At 40.1% G+C, this 13,594-nt stretch overlaps 1 protein-coding gene across 7 annotated transcripts in view; it reads left to right on the top strand.

Annotated features, from left to right (window-relative positions):
- ARHGEF10 (Rho guanine nucleotide exchange factor 10) overlaps positions 1–13,594 on the top strand; it is a 118,001-nt gene that overhangs the window by 62,796 nt on the left and 41,611 nt on the right. The window lies entirely within an intron of this gene.

Raw genomic sequence — 13,594 nt, 5'->3', positions numbered from 1 at the left:
CTAGTGCGTCTTGGTGCAGCAGCTTCACAGCCAATTAGACCAAATCCTTGCCTGACAGCAAGATCACATGGGGAAGTGGAACATGAAGGGAGACAGAAAAACCCTCACCCAAACAGTCCTTTAGAACCTACTGAACCTCTTGGCTTTGAGATGTCTCAGTTTCATGATGTGTGGTGACAGTATCACAAAAAATGAAATTACCTTGTACGTCATTTGTAGTCTCAACCTTCAGGTTAAATGGTCCTCAGCAGGTAAAAGATGAGCTGAACTAATTGTTCGCTTGGTAGGCTCTGATTTGTTGTATTAATTCACTCTTTTCCTAATAAAAGGGATCAAATACAAAAATTAAAAAGAATATGAAGGATACTGGTTATACAAATGAATAAATCTTTCCTCAGCTTTAATCAAATATTTCTGCCAAGTGATCCAACTAAACTGAATATAATCAGTCATGAAGGAGGAAGAACGTAGACTTGCTATTTGCATATACTGCTGTGTCTGCATTAGCTGTTACTCTGAATGCAGACTTGTCCAAATTGGCCTTCACAGACAAGTCTGAATATACACCTAATTGTGTTATTCTTTAGAGTTGTCCCTTTAGTTCTGGTCTTCTTGGCTGCTAAAGATTACAGAAGCTCAGAAAGTAGAGCCTTCCTGCAAAAGAAAAGGACTGGTAAGACTTTATGTAATAGTTCACTGCTGTGTGTTTATTTACATCCACCAAGATCCTGCATTTTATAGTTGACGGTGACACAATGTTTTTCATGGTAGTATCACATCGTTGCTGAGACTACTTGGTATTTACTACAAACCACAAAGCACTACCAGCAAAATATTGTTCTCTGCCTGAAAGTGCATGACTTTGCAGTCATCATAAAGTTATGTTATGTTATGTTTCTCTCTGTTTTCAAAGAGTACCAAGGAACTGCTGTGGTGAAATCCCAGTGGCCTCACAGAATGTGTTTTTAATAACATCTAATGATCAAGAACAATTTGGGATGCTGCAGGCAAAATCCTGCTTCCATAACATAGAACCATGTCTCAGACCTTATTTTCAGCTCGCATTTCCAGTTTGTGGGAACTGGAGAGATACAGAATAATGATGATTCTGTGTAAAAGTATCAAGTAGCAGGGGGGGTTACCTCATCCATTTCTGGAGAACTGAGAAAAGTTGGTTTGTATCTGCAGCACACCGCGTTAAGTACTTGACCCCTGTAAGGTTGATATTCTTACATTACTGTTGTGATTAGCAAGGAATCTTGACAGATTCTGTTTGTGTCCTTGTGAGGATTACTGGTTAGTAGTTACGTTCCTCTAATTATGGCACACTTTTCTGTGCAAAAATCCTTTTTATGAGAAGGTAACTGTTGTAAGTGTATCTCGCTATTTATTATTGGCTAAATGCAGTTGGTGCTTTCGGCTTTCTACAATGCTGCAAGAAAGGACTGTCTAGGTCAAAGATGCAAACTTTACTTCAGGTGATACTGAGAAATTAATAGCTGAATTTCAATTCATCTCGTACAGTAGGCTGTAATATGCAACTGCTGAAAGGTTGAAAAGTTTTATGAGTACGTATAAATCAAGGGCATGCTTTAGTACCGTTGTAAGATGGAAAGCAAGGGCTGTGTGGGCTTGGTTTTCAGTTGGCAAAATTATCAGTTTGCAGTTTTCTACCCGGTTCTGGGTTGCATACCAGTCTTTTGTCTCTGAATTCTAGAGGAGAACACACTCAGGGGTTGTTAAGTTCATGTTTTTAAGCCCTTTGTGTTTTGGCAGGAGAAACTGTGTGGCCTGAGGGTGTAGGCAGGAAAGCAAGAAAGTTTTCCTAGAGTCTCTTCTGCTATGCTGCTCCTGTCCTTGATGTGCTTTTGCCTTATTCCTGTTGTTCTCCCCTGGCACCCGGAGTAGGCTATGAGTTCCTTTAGTTACGAACACGGGGAAGGATTGAAATCTCAGCTGTTTGGCAGAGTCCTTTATTTGTATGGTTCTAATACTGTTTCCTAGTGGAGTGCAATTATAATTTGTGTTTGCTTCCTGTAATAATATTTAAAGCATAAAACATTTCTCATTCTCAGTCTTCAATAAAAAATAGCATGTTTATCAGATTGCATTTCTCTGAGCCAATCAGGCAGGGTCCTGTTTCATGTATTGAAGTTAGTCTTGCTTGAAAATCTGCGAGTATGAGTCTCTGGCATCCCAACTGAATGGTTCCTGCGGAAGCAGTTGTCTTAACTCTGTGTGCCAAAGAGGCTCGATGTGTTATTTTTCTTCTGTGGAAACATTTGCAGAAAGATGGAAGATAAAGTTCTTTCCTAGTAAATCCACATACTGTTTCTGGTAGGCTATTGCTGTTCTCCTCTCCTTCCCAACTGGTCCATGTGCAGAAGCACAGACACGTTCATAGTACTGAAAAGTTGAATTAATATAGGAAAAGAGGAGTATTTTTGTCATAAACAGGAAGTTGTATATTCTTAGTTTTGGTTTACTTGTGCTGGAAGAATTGTGTTGTCTAATGGAGTTCAGTAAGAGGTATTTCAAGCATGTTTTAGGTGGTTATGGGAGCATTTGACTTGTTTTTATGGTAAGAAATGAAAACTACTATAATGGTAGATGAGGTTGCTAAATGGAAGAAACAAGAACTGTGACTCAAGACCTGAAAAGAACTCAGCACAGGTATTATGTAATATGGGCATGACCCTAGGTTATAAATGGTTGAAGAGCTCAAAAAGAGACACTTCCTTTAATTACCTGTCTTCCTTATGTAAAGTAGTGAATCCTGTTCTTCCACGTGATTGTGTTGGTACATGCATTGATTTCACCTCCTCTGTTTGTATGCTACTGAAAGTAATGGATTCAGTGTTCACATCTGGGTTATTGGCTTGGTTTGGTTTTCCTTTCTTTTTCTCTTTTCCTTTTTTCCAAGGTAGCTGTAGGTAACCTATTTATTATGGATCTGCGGAAATGGACATCAAGTTTAGAGGGCTCCTGAATTTTAGTATTTGCTCCATCATGGGTTTACTTGTATGTCATGAGTCTTGTTACTTCTGTACCTCAGTTTCCCCATGTATAAGATACACTGTGCTCTGGGTGGGAGCCCTAAACGCTCAAAGAACCTCAGACATCTAATGTGTCCAAAGGGAGTCTAATGGAAGCCACAAATCACTTAAACATGCCCACAGGTAAATCGGTATCTTTGATAATCATGTTATCTCATAGAGGAATTGAAAGAGTAATCAGTGACTATTCAAGCACTAGGTTATCACTAACTATATTTTTTGTGAATTTTTTGTCTTTATTTGTTATTTTAGGTGCTATAAACATCTAAAGCAATTAAGGCATTTGTTCCTATGTTATCTGTTTTGTTAATATATGCTGCTTCGTCCTGAATGATCTTCAGTAGTTGAAGGGATTTATCTGCTGTCTATTTCACATTTCACAGCTATGGTGAGCTGCGAAAGTTCTTCACTTTGATTTTATTTAAGAGGACCAGACTACAGAGGCTCTGAAGAAGCAAAAGGAGAGAGCTAAGCATCCTGTCATTTCTAGGTGGGAAACCAGTGCCTGTCAGCAGTGTTCTGCTGCTGCTGATGTTGATTAGGAACCCTACACAGCATAGCCTATTACTTAAGCAAAGATCCATTTAATTTGAGCCATATGGCTAAAGGCTGAAAGAGAAAATGAGCAAGACCCATCTGTACTATATATCATGCAGTGATGAGCGTAGGAGATAACAGTAAAATGAAAAACAGGTTATCACGTTTATGTCTATGGCTGTAGTGTTACTTTTTTGTTTCACAATTTTACAGTTCATAACTGAGATTAAACCTCAGCACTGCTAAACCATGGCTTCTCTCCTTTCCTGGTCAGGCTTCCAGGGATACATTTGTGCTCCCCTTCCACTCACCTGTGGTTTTGATCTCTGTGGGTTTTGTTTATTGTCAAATGTAGTAGTGACAACACTGAAGTGTGGGCATTATTTCTGTCTTCTGAGTTTCCTTCTGCTTGATGCAGTCACTTTGTGCAGGTCTCTGAGTGTTGCCAGGGAAACAGGTAGGGATGTTTGGGCTACAGTGTGCATTAGTGTTTCTGTCAACGTCTCACTCCATGGAAGTACAGCTCTTAAAAACCAGGCAGAGTGCTGCTGTGATAGCTATTGCCATTAAAGCTGGTTTTTTTTCTCTCTTTTGTCTAATGAGAAATACAGAATTGAGGAAGGAAGAAAAAAAGTCAGCTTTATCATCACTTTAAGGCTGGACAATGGTAATACAATGTCCAGAGTAAGCAAGGCTAAATATTTAAGTGGCCTATCAACTCTAGCACTGGTGATAAGGTTTTAAAACGGATGATGTGGCATGAATTGCTAGGTGAACTTTCATCGCTGTGAAATATGTATAGAGTAATAATGTAAATCTTCATTTTAAAACTATTGAAAATAGTACTGTACACTAAAGGAGATGTAATATGGTCATAAATGTAAACTAGCATTGATATACACAAACGAAGACCAGAGGCTTTAAATTAATCTAATTCGAAATAGCCTGTTCAGCTGAGCAAACTGGGTGACATTAAATAGTTCACTTGTTAAGCAGATGTATGTTTCTAGCTGGTGGATTAGGCATAGAATAAATTACGTGTTACATGTTTGTCTCACCCATTTAGGATGAGATTCTTCTCTTTGCCTTTTGTATTCTTTATAGTGGTTTCAGGGCTTGATGTTCACCTCCTATAAACCTTTTTCTGTGTTGCTGGGGTCTCATCCAGTTCTTGACACAGAGTAGTAAAATGAGTAGAAACCTAGCTATAGGCAAGTGAGTGTGAAAGAGGAAGGTAAGCTCCTCACAGTACAATTTCCACATGAGTTGTTATAGAGGGTCTGGTGGAAACTCCAGTGTAAGCCTCTGGCAGCTTGGCTGGTTTACAGTCACCTGCAGACCTGTCTTGAGATCTCTGCAGTACTTTTATCATTTAAATGCCTTCACACATGTACTTTCACTGCCTGTTTATGTCAGTCTTTATCTTCTCACATCCAGTTCCTCTCTCGCCCTTCGTGCCCATGCAGGCAGACCCCACAGGTTCTGTGGAGGCCAGAGGCTTCCAGGTCCCTGCTGCCCTCAGCCTTCCCCCTCAGGGCCTGTGAGAGGAAAGGGCCATGGTACCTTTTATTTCACTTTAAAGTCTCTTTGCTTCCAGGATTTTCCTTCCTTGTCGGAAGAGCCAGGAACTGGAGTTTCTCTGATACGTCAGCCCGGGAACACACCTGGCTGTTGTCCCTGCCAGTGTGATGTTGATGAACCAGGCTGTGGGGTCCACACGTGTCAGCATATCAGGGCTCCAGTGTTCCTCCCTTGTGTTCCCTACTGCTTCCGCTTCTTTCCTCATCTCTGGCTCAGCACAGCTGCTTCTGTCAGCAGGAAAAATATTTATGGCATTTTATGTCTGAAATTCCCTGTGCAGTCAGGATTAGCTAGAGTTTAATATAATCCTGAAGCCATGCCCTCATTGTATGAGCTACTTCTCACCCTCTCAAAAGGCTTTGCGTTTCCTTGGTGTTCATTTGTAATTCTACACACAAATGGTATAGCACTATGAAGTTAATACCTTACTCAGTACTTACAGTTGCAAGCTGTTGATTTTATCTTTGTATTGCTCAGGCTGTGTGAATAAGCAGTTTTGTGGTTGGACTGTAGTTCTTGTGCAACTTGTTTCTTTGGTGTTCAGATCTGATATGATGAGCTTATAGCGAGACAGGCCTCAGCATTCAGGTAATTACCAGTTGAGAGCAAGGTATTAACAGCTGACAGGGAGGTGAAGCATGTTAAAAATACTTTGTCAGAATTGAGACTTGGGAGGTTTGTTTCCCAGGTCTGCTCTATGTGGCATGTGGTACTTCATTCTTTGTGTGTGATTAGGACTTGCAAAACTCCCCTATCTTGCATGACAGTGAGAATAAATACATTAAAGAGTTTTAGAGGCTCAGATTATCAGATTCAGTAATTAAGATCATAAAGATTAACTTTAGGTGCTTACATCATTAAAGTATTATTAGAGTGAATAATGTCATTTCATGTTTATGATAATGCCCTTCATGTTGGTTGATGATTATGATTCATCCTGACTATATTGGTAATTAGGCTTGCTTACCCCATGTTGGAATTAAATAGTTTGTGTTCTAGTAGTCTCAGGGGTTTATTGCTTATCACCTAATACTATGTACGCGTTCATGCTGCTCCTTTCTGCACCAGGATACTGAACTTAATTTAGGGTTGTGCTGTGAAGCTACGTGTGAGTAGCTGCTCAGCTTTCCGTTGATGGCTGCCAACTGAGCTCTTGTTTTCTGAGATCATTCCTGACTTCCCATTTGCTTAAATTTCCAAACCTGGAGACTGATACCGTTCTCTGAACATTTGTGTAGTTTGGACCTGAGAGTATGATGCGATCTCAGGTGAGCTACAATCGAGCTACTGTGGCTCAGATTTTTGGGGAGCATGTGGCTGTGGAGATGATGAGTTGGATTTGGCATGAAAGAACAAACGGGTAAGGCAGAAAGTCTGCTTTTCTCTTATGAACTTTAAACTGACCTGTGGGCTTATTTGGGTCTTAAACCAGATTTTTGGATTCATGAGACTTTTTATTTTACTGACATTCCAATTGACTATTAAAGTGCTCTCGTAGAGGACAAATGAGAAAACACAACCAACCCACATGCTTCTCTGCGGTGCCTATGGAAACAGGAGCAGTGCGAGCGAGCTAGTAAAAAGACACAAATAGGAGGGTGGTGCTGGGGGACCTGTCAGGGGCTTTGCTTACATAACACAATGTGCAGGAAGCTTTTAGGTCAGCATCTAAAAGCAAAATCTCATCTGCTTTGTCTCTGGCTTTAATGCTTATACAGAATTTCCAGGCAGAAGGTACCAGAGGTATGGAGGCACCTCCCTTGTGTATAGTTGGTACTTAGATTTGTCAAGTTCTGTGCAAGAGAAGGTGTCAGTGCAGCAGGGGATCCTCATCACTGGCCTTCCAGTGAGAGCTGGGTGTTCTGGTACAAAGGTTTTTGTAAAGGAAAAAGGAATAATACTTAACAGTGGGCATCAGTATCAACTGCTAAATGAATGACAGTGTTCCTGGTATTCTCAATATTCATAGTCTTTTTGCCAGCTCTGTTTATCTGTTGCTGAAATAGATGGCTTGTGTATGAAAATGTCATGTAAAGGTTGTCTTTTCTACGTGCACTGAGAAAATTACTTCCACTAGACCTCCTTAGGGAGAATGTTAACCTGTTTAGTTTAAACTACGCTGTTGTAGCAGTAATATATTTAAAACTACTTAAGTACAGTCAGAACTGTTCAATTGTTTTGATTTAAATGTGACTTTGATTGTCCTGGAAATGTTTCACTTGATTATTATTTTTTTTTTTATCAAGTAACAATAGGCTGACAGCATCCCACTGCTCAGTTTAAGATGCCCACCCTTAGGAAGCACAAGAATGGAGAGTGTTTGAGACACAATGTTATGCCTGAATTAAGATAGTTTCCTAATCTCTGAAGATCTCGAGAATTAATTTAAAGAAGGGAAACCAGAAGCCATTAATGAAGGCCCACAATTCAATTACTGCAGTTGAGGAATTCTTCCGCTATACTTGGTACCGGATCCTGCTCCTATGGGTACACTCATACACAACACACAGAGGACAAATGTCTTAGAGCTGCCCTGGGGAAGAGATCTTGTCAAACAGAGGAAAAAGTCTCATGAAATCTGTCCGGTTTATTGTGAACTGATCAAGAATTCATCTGGTATGATGCTTTCCTTTCCAAAGCACTGTACAAGCTCCTTGGGTTCAAATGTAGACTTAAATGTTGTGGAAGGGACCTGTTTTTTCATTATTTGTTCCGAGTGTGTAATTCTATATAAGTACCAGTTTGTTATGCCTTCCTCAGACACAGCAACTTGAAAAGTTACCTCCCACATATATAACTTCTCCCTTCATCCCAGGTGATTTTTATGCTCAAGATGAGGATTGAATCTTTTCCAAATCTCTTCCCTTCATAACATTTGATGTTTCAGTATGCTGCCTGGATGCACACAGATGGCTCAGTGGGAGGAAGCAATACAAACGCACTCAGCCTCAAAGACCAGATTGCAAATGGCAAGTCAAATTTGGGATCTACCAGCCTTTCGGAGTAGTCTTCAGATGTGGCATGTTCTTCAAGCATATCACTAATTTTGTGTTACCCCTCGGTAATGCTGGAACTATAGTAAGAAAAATAGCCTTTCTTGGTTTTGGTTGTGGTTTTCACGTGTGAGCGTTTGTGAGCTTCGATTTCTTGTAACGCCTACTCTGACTTCAGGGCTCTGTGTCTCTCAGAAGTAAAGTAATCTTTCTAAGCACCTTGAATTTCCATGACGCATCAGTTCTCACTTCATGTCAATATGGCTTTTTTCAAAGCAATTTACAGTGATGTATTGTGGTTTTGAACCATGTGGGGAAAAGGTTGTTACTATAATCATAGTCAAGGCAGATCTTGTCAAGATTAGTTACTTTGCAGTAAAAGAGATACCCAGGGGTGTATCTATTAACAGTCTTTGGCTTTAACATGATAATTTAACAATACAGAAATGTTTGCAAAAATAGTTGCAATATTGACAGTATATTGAATGAGGCTTTTATTTTAGTTGCATTTGGATCTGTAATACTGTAATACTATTACATGAAAAAATCCTCCTAACTGGGAATAAATGGGCATTTAGTATGGGAAGGGACCACTGACCTTACCCAGGAATAGATGTTTAGATTATGGGTGACTGCATTTAGTCCAGGCATTGCAATATTTTCCTTTTCCCCTTTAGTAGCATAAATCTGTGATAAATTAGTAACACATGAGAATCAGAACACACAGCAAAAGCTAGTGGAAAATGTGTACAAGGAGCAAATCACCACAGTAAATAAATATGTCCCTTAGTAATTCTTCGAAAGAAAGAACGAGGTGTCATCAGTTCCGGATTATAGTATCCAGTATGCTTGTGGTGCCCATGAGAATTGAAATTTTAGATGAACTGCATAGACAGCGATCCCAAGGGAGCTGCTTCTCTGCCAGCACCCATTAAAGCAGCTGCCTCCGTGCTGGCTGTGCAGGGGAAGAGCTGCAGCTGCTGGCTGTGCACCCTAGCAAAGCAGCCTGCTGCCAGAGGTGGGAATTCTTCCCCTCTGCCCACACCAAAGCACAGACACTTGCATGTGTGTATTTATGCACAACCTTCCAATTCCTACTTTTGCCTGAGCCAAGTTAAACTGAGTATAACCACACCCAGGGAGTTTCCTGCAGGCTTTGAAAATGCCTGGATGTAAATAGGCTAAAATTGCTTCTGTTTCAATTCAGAAGAATTAGTACAAACCAGGCAAAACTGGTGAATTTAAAGCTGTGGCACTGAGTGTAACACTGGGAAAACAGCAGGTAAAATAAGTGTTAGTATTATACTCAAATATATCTCAGCTAAGGAGCAGTTGTCATAGAAAGCAGAATCTTCCCACCCCAATTTTACGTAGCAGCAAAAATCAATTTAAACTTTAACCTCCTTTCCTCCCTCTAAAGCAAGTGGCAGTTTTGTTTTCTTTTTTAACCTTGAACCTATTTCATAATGAAGCTGAGCAAGGAATTAGGTATTTTGCATGAATTACTGGTTGTTGGCAGTAAACTTGCCTGTTGCAGGGAGGCACAAATTCCTCTGGTAAAATCTTAGCAACAAAGGCGTTGATGAAAAAAATTCCTGCTAACTTACATGTGGCCAAGATTTCACCCCTGATCTGTAGGTGGAATGCAAAAAGCGTTGCCTCCAAACCCACATGTGAGGTTATCGGTTACAGCACGCTGCACTCTCTCTTGCCCAGGCACACCGTCCTCTGTAAGATGTGGGATGTGTAAAGCTGGGGAGAACCTTCTCTAAACTCGTGGAGGGTTGTTTTTTTTTTCCACATTGGAAAAATAAGTTGGTTTGGAGCTTGACAATTAGCAAGAGTGGCTTAGAAATGGAAGGAAACGGCTTTATAATTTGCAAAACATTTCAGAGTACAAACAGAAGCCAGCCATGTATCTGTTTTGGAGTGAAGCCAAGAGTTTTTCAGTGCTTTCTGTGGAAAAAAGAAAGAGTGAACACCCACCCCAAAATAGCCAGCAGTCAAATGCTCAGGGAACACATGTGGGCTGAAGCAGCCAGTCTTTGGCTGTGGTCTGAGAAATGCATCTGATGAAGAGACTAGTGTGTTGCCCCCACCTCCTTCACCCAGGAAAAACCCTCCGTCAGACAATTCTAAGCCAGATCAACTGGTGGTCAACATTTTGTTAACCACCGAGAAGCTAATCCTGTTTTTTTAGAGACATTGTGGGTAAGCTTTACAGGACATAGCGCAGAGATTAAGTTGTGAAGTCGTCATCCAGACGCAAACCAAGTGGTCAGTTCTTAGAGAACTCTCTTCTCATTATTGCTGATCTCCAAAGCCCTGTTATTTTCCTCTGTTCCAGTTTGTGCCCCACTAAGGACCTCCATGAAAGAATGGCCATGGCAATGGATCGATCTAGTCCTTGATTAACTATTAAAATGTTTTCTTAAGAGGGCTGTTTGTCTTTTCTAGAACATCAGAGGATGGAAGCAGGCTCTCTAATTATTTATTGATTTGCTTTTTGGCTTCCTTTCCTGTGCTAAGAATGTGGTCTTTAATGAATGAGGCTAAAATGACTTCTGTTTGGCTTTTCTGTGTGACATAATTTCAAATGTCAGGTTAGTTTATTTGCTTTGTCACTCTTATTGCATCCTTTTTATCCTGACTTATTAAAAGCTTATAAAATATGCATGGCACAGACAAAAGAGACTCAGGTGACAATTACTGAATGAAATTCAAGATTTATGCCTTATTTCCAAGGCTGGAACAAGGATATTTGTTAAGAGCATTTGATGCTCCAGAAGAGAATTGTAGAGGACAGCTCTTTTCAGGCATGGTGGATGTATATACCGCAAGGGCATGTCCATCTGTGCAAGTAGTTAAAGCTTTATGGCTTCAGTTGGACCATGGCATAAAGTCCTGCAGCAACTAAGAGTTGCCTGAATGCTTGCTGTTCTGTGTTGCAGGTTAGTGTCTATTCTCCAACTTGCTTTCAATAATAAAATAAAATGTCTGGTAACTCTGTACTTTATGAAGCTGCAAAGAGTGATCCTGGCTTTTAAAAATTTTTTAAAAATGAAATCCACTCAAGTGAAAATATCCATCCTATACAAGGGAATTATCACAAACGTTCAGCTTTTCACAGCCTGGGGGTAGTTAATTTTCTCTTGGTTCAAACCCACAAGGATAAATTTCAAAAATATTTGTAGTATATTTTTCAGTGCAGCAGTTTGATTTGTTTAGTAGTAGAGTTTATAAAAAACAGGTAAGTGAATTGCCAGAAACTGCCAATTACTTCTAATCAGTCTAAATTTTCTTTTGCAGGAGTTATTTTTTTGTTACAGAAATTTGGGACAAGACTGATTTCATTTGTGTCTTTTACAGTGCAAGAACACATTATCATGGCTTTTGACTAGATTTCACCAGACTTCTATTAACACTGACCCATCCCTTTTGTTGCAAGTAGCCCCATCGAAATCAACAATTTGATGTGTCTAGGAACTAGTGATTCTGGTGCTTAACAAACTGCAATTATCGTAGATGTTAGTAAGAAAAAAGGTGTAAGGTAGCAGAAGAGGGATTCAAGGAGAGAAGCATTTACAACTTACAGATGTTGATTTTTCAAGTATTTGGATTGAAGAAAGTGAAAATGCAGCTTAAGGGAAGCATGTAGTCTGCAGTTCCAGAAAAGTGTGTGGGGTTTGGGTTTATTTTTCAAACAAATCTGCAAGCGTACGCTACTAACCATAATCTCAAAACTTTTCCACTTAGGTCTACCTTGCAGTCATTTCTTTTCATTGTGTACAATAAATATAACTATCTTTTCTTACAGACTGATTTGGTTTTAAGGGTAAGAAAGGCTAGATTGTTCTTTTAATTAACATTCAGAACAGGCAAAGAAGGGTGGATGAAAGTTGCATCTATTCTCTGGCTGCGTAAGTAGTAGTAACAGCCATCATTCCCCTGCTAAGTGCTGAAGGGCAATGCACAGAAATCCCTTCACTGATTCAATTTACCAGAAGATTTAAAGGCAAGAGGATAATTCAAAATTTTATGGGAACATGTAATATCTCAGGCTTATGTTGTATTTTTCTGTGGTGAAATGGAGAATTCAGAGATAAAGTAACCCTTAACATTTTCCTTGAGCCTTGAATTTTTATACTCTTCAGGATTTAAGGCAGGCAGACTCCTAGCTTAATATAGTGAATTGCATGAAACAAAAACATCCAGTGATGGTCTCAATCTGTATGATGCCTCCAAATAGGAAAAAGTCTTTAGAAAATACAGTCATTTTGATACATAACTGAGAATATACTAATGATACAAGGAGTGTCTCCTGTGTTGTATTTTTCATGTTTATTCTGGCTTATGCTGTTTTGATAGCTTTGTGTTTAGTTTGCTGCATTTAGATTTATACAGCAGTCCCTGTAGCAGACTGAGGGAACGGAGGTGCTAGCAGTGTCTCAGCCGGCAGCTGGGCTGTGTCCAGCACCGAACTGCCCTGGCGGCCAGGCCAGGTGGCATGGCTCGTGTCTGTGCTCCTGATCTGCCTGCAGAGCGGATAGCCAGCATTATATTTAGATCATGGTCTTGCCAACAGAGGGTTGAAATCCTTTTGCTCCAGGGGAGTTTGCTGCCCGTGGACTAGCTTCCAAAGTTGCGGTAAGGGTGAAGGGTCTGTAGTTTGGATACTACGCTGTGTGAGCTAAGTAATCTGCAGGGGTTTCCTGGAAAGATAATCCAGCCCAGTTCCTGTCATTCAGCCAAAGGGAAACATGCTGACTCTGTATGAGTTGGGGTGGGGTGTTTTAGGGGAGAGGGAGAGTGTTGTTTCCACAAGAATTACATAGCCATTCCGCTCCTAACTTAATGCCTAGGAGGCAGCATGTATTAGCAGGGTTCTCTGCAGGCTTTGTGCGTTTAAAATAGACAGCTTATCCTTCTAATCAGAGCGTTTTTCTGAGTAAGTGTTACCTCATAAACATACATACTTATTGATGGTTAGGGCAAAATATTTCTGCTGCTGCTAAGATTTGTTGCTGATCTCACTGCAGACCCTTTTTTTACTTAACCATGAGTGCAATAAAATTTCAAATGCTTCAGCGAAATTGCAGGCTCATGTTAAGAGGTAGGATGTGGATATATCATCCAGAACTGTCTTGCAATTGATTAAACAAATTGCGAGTTTTAAACCACCATAGTGAATGCTACAAATGAATTTTTTGGCTTCATCATGTGACCAAAAGCAACCTTCAGGAAGAATGTTTAAACTAAGGTGTAACAGCGAGTCTGCTGCTTGGTGCAAAGCAAAACTTCCATGTCAGCGAGAGATTATGGGGCCAGTGAAGCTGTGATATTTGTCACAGTTCTAGTGCGTGCTTCTTAAAACTATAGATAATGCTCTCCGTCATACTGGTGAACAAACTTGGATCTTAATTGTAA

The sequence above is a fragment of the Phalacrocorax carbo genome, chromosome 3 (assembly GCF_963921805.1).
Source record: "Phalacrocorax carbo chromosome 3, bPhaCar2.1, whole genome shotgun sequence".
NCBI lineage: Eukaryota > Metazoa > Chordata > Aves > Suliformes > Phalacrocoracidae > Phalacrocorax > Phalacrocorax carbo.
This window is presented reverse-complemented; position numbering and strand designations above follow the sequence as displayed.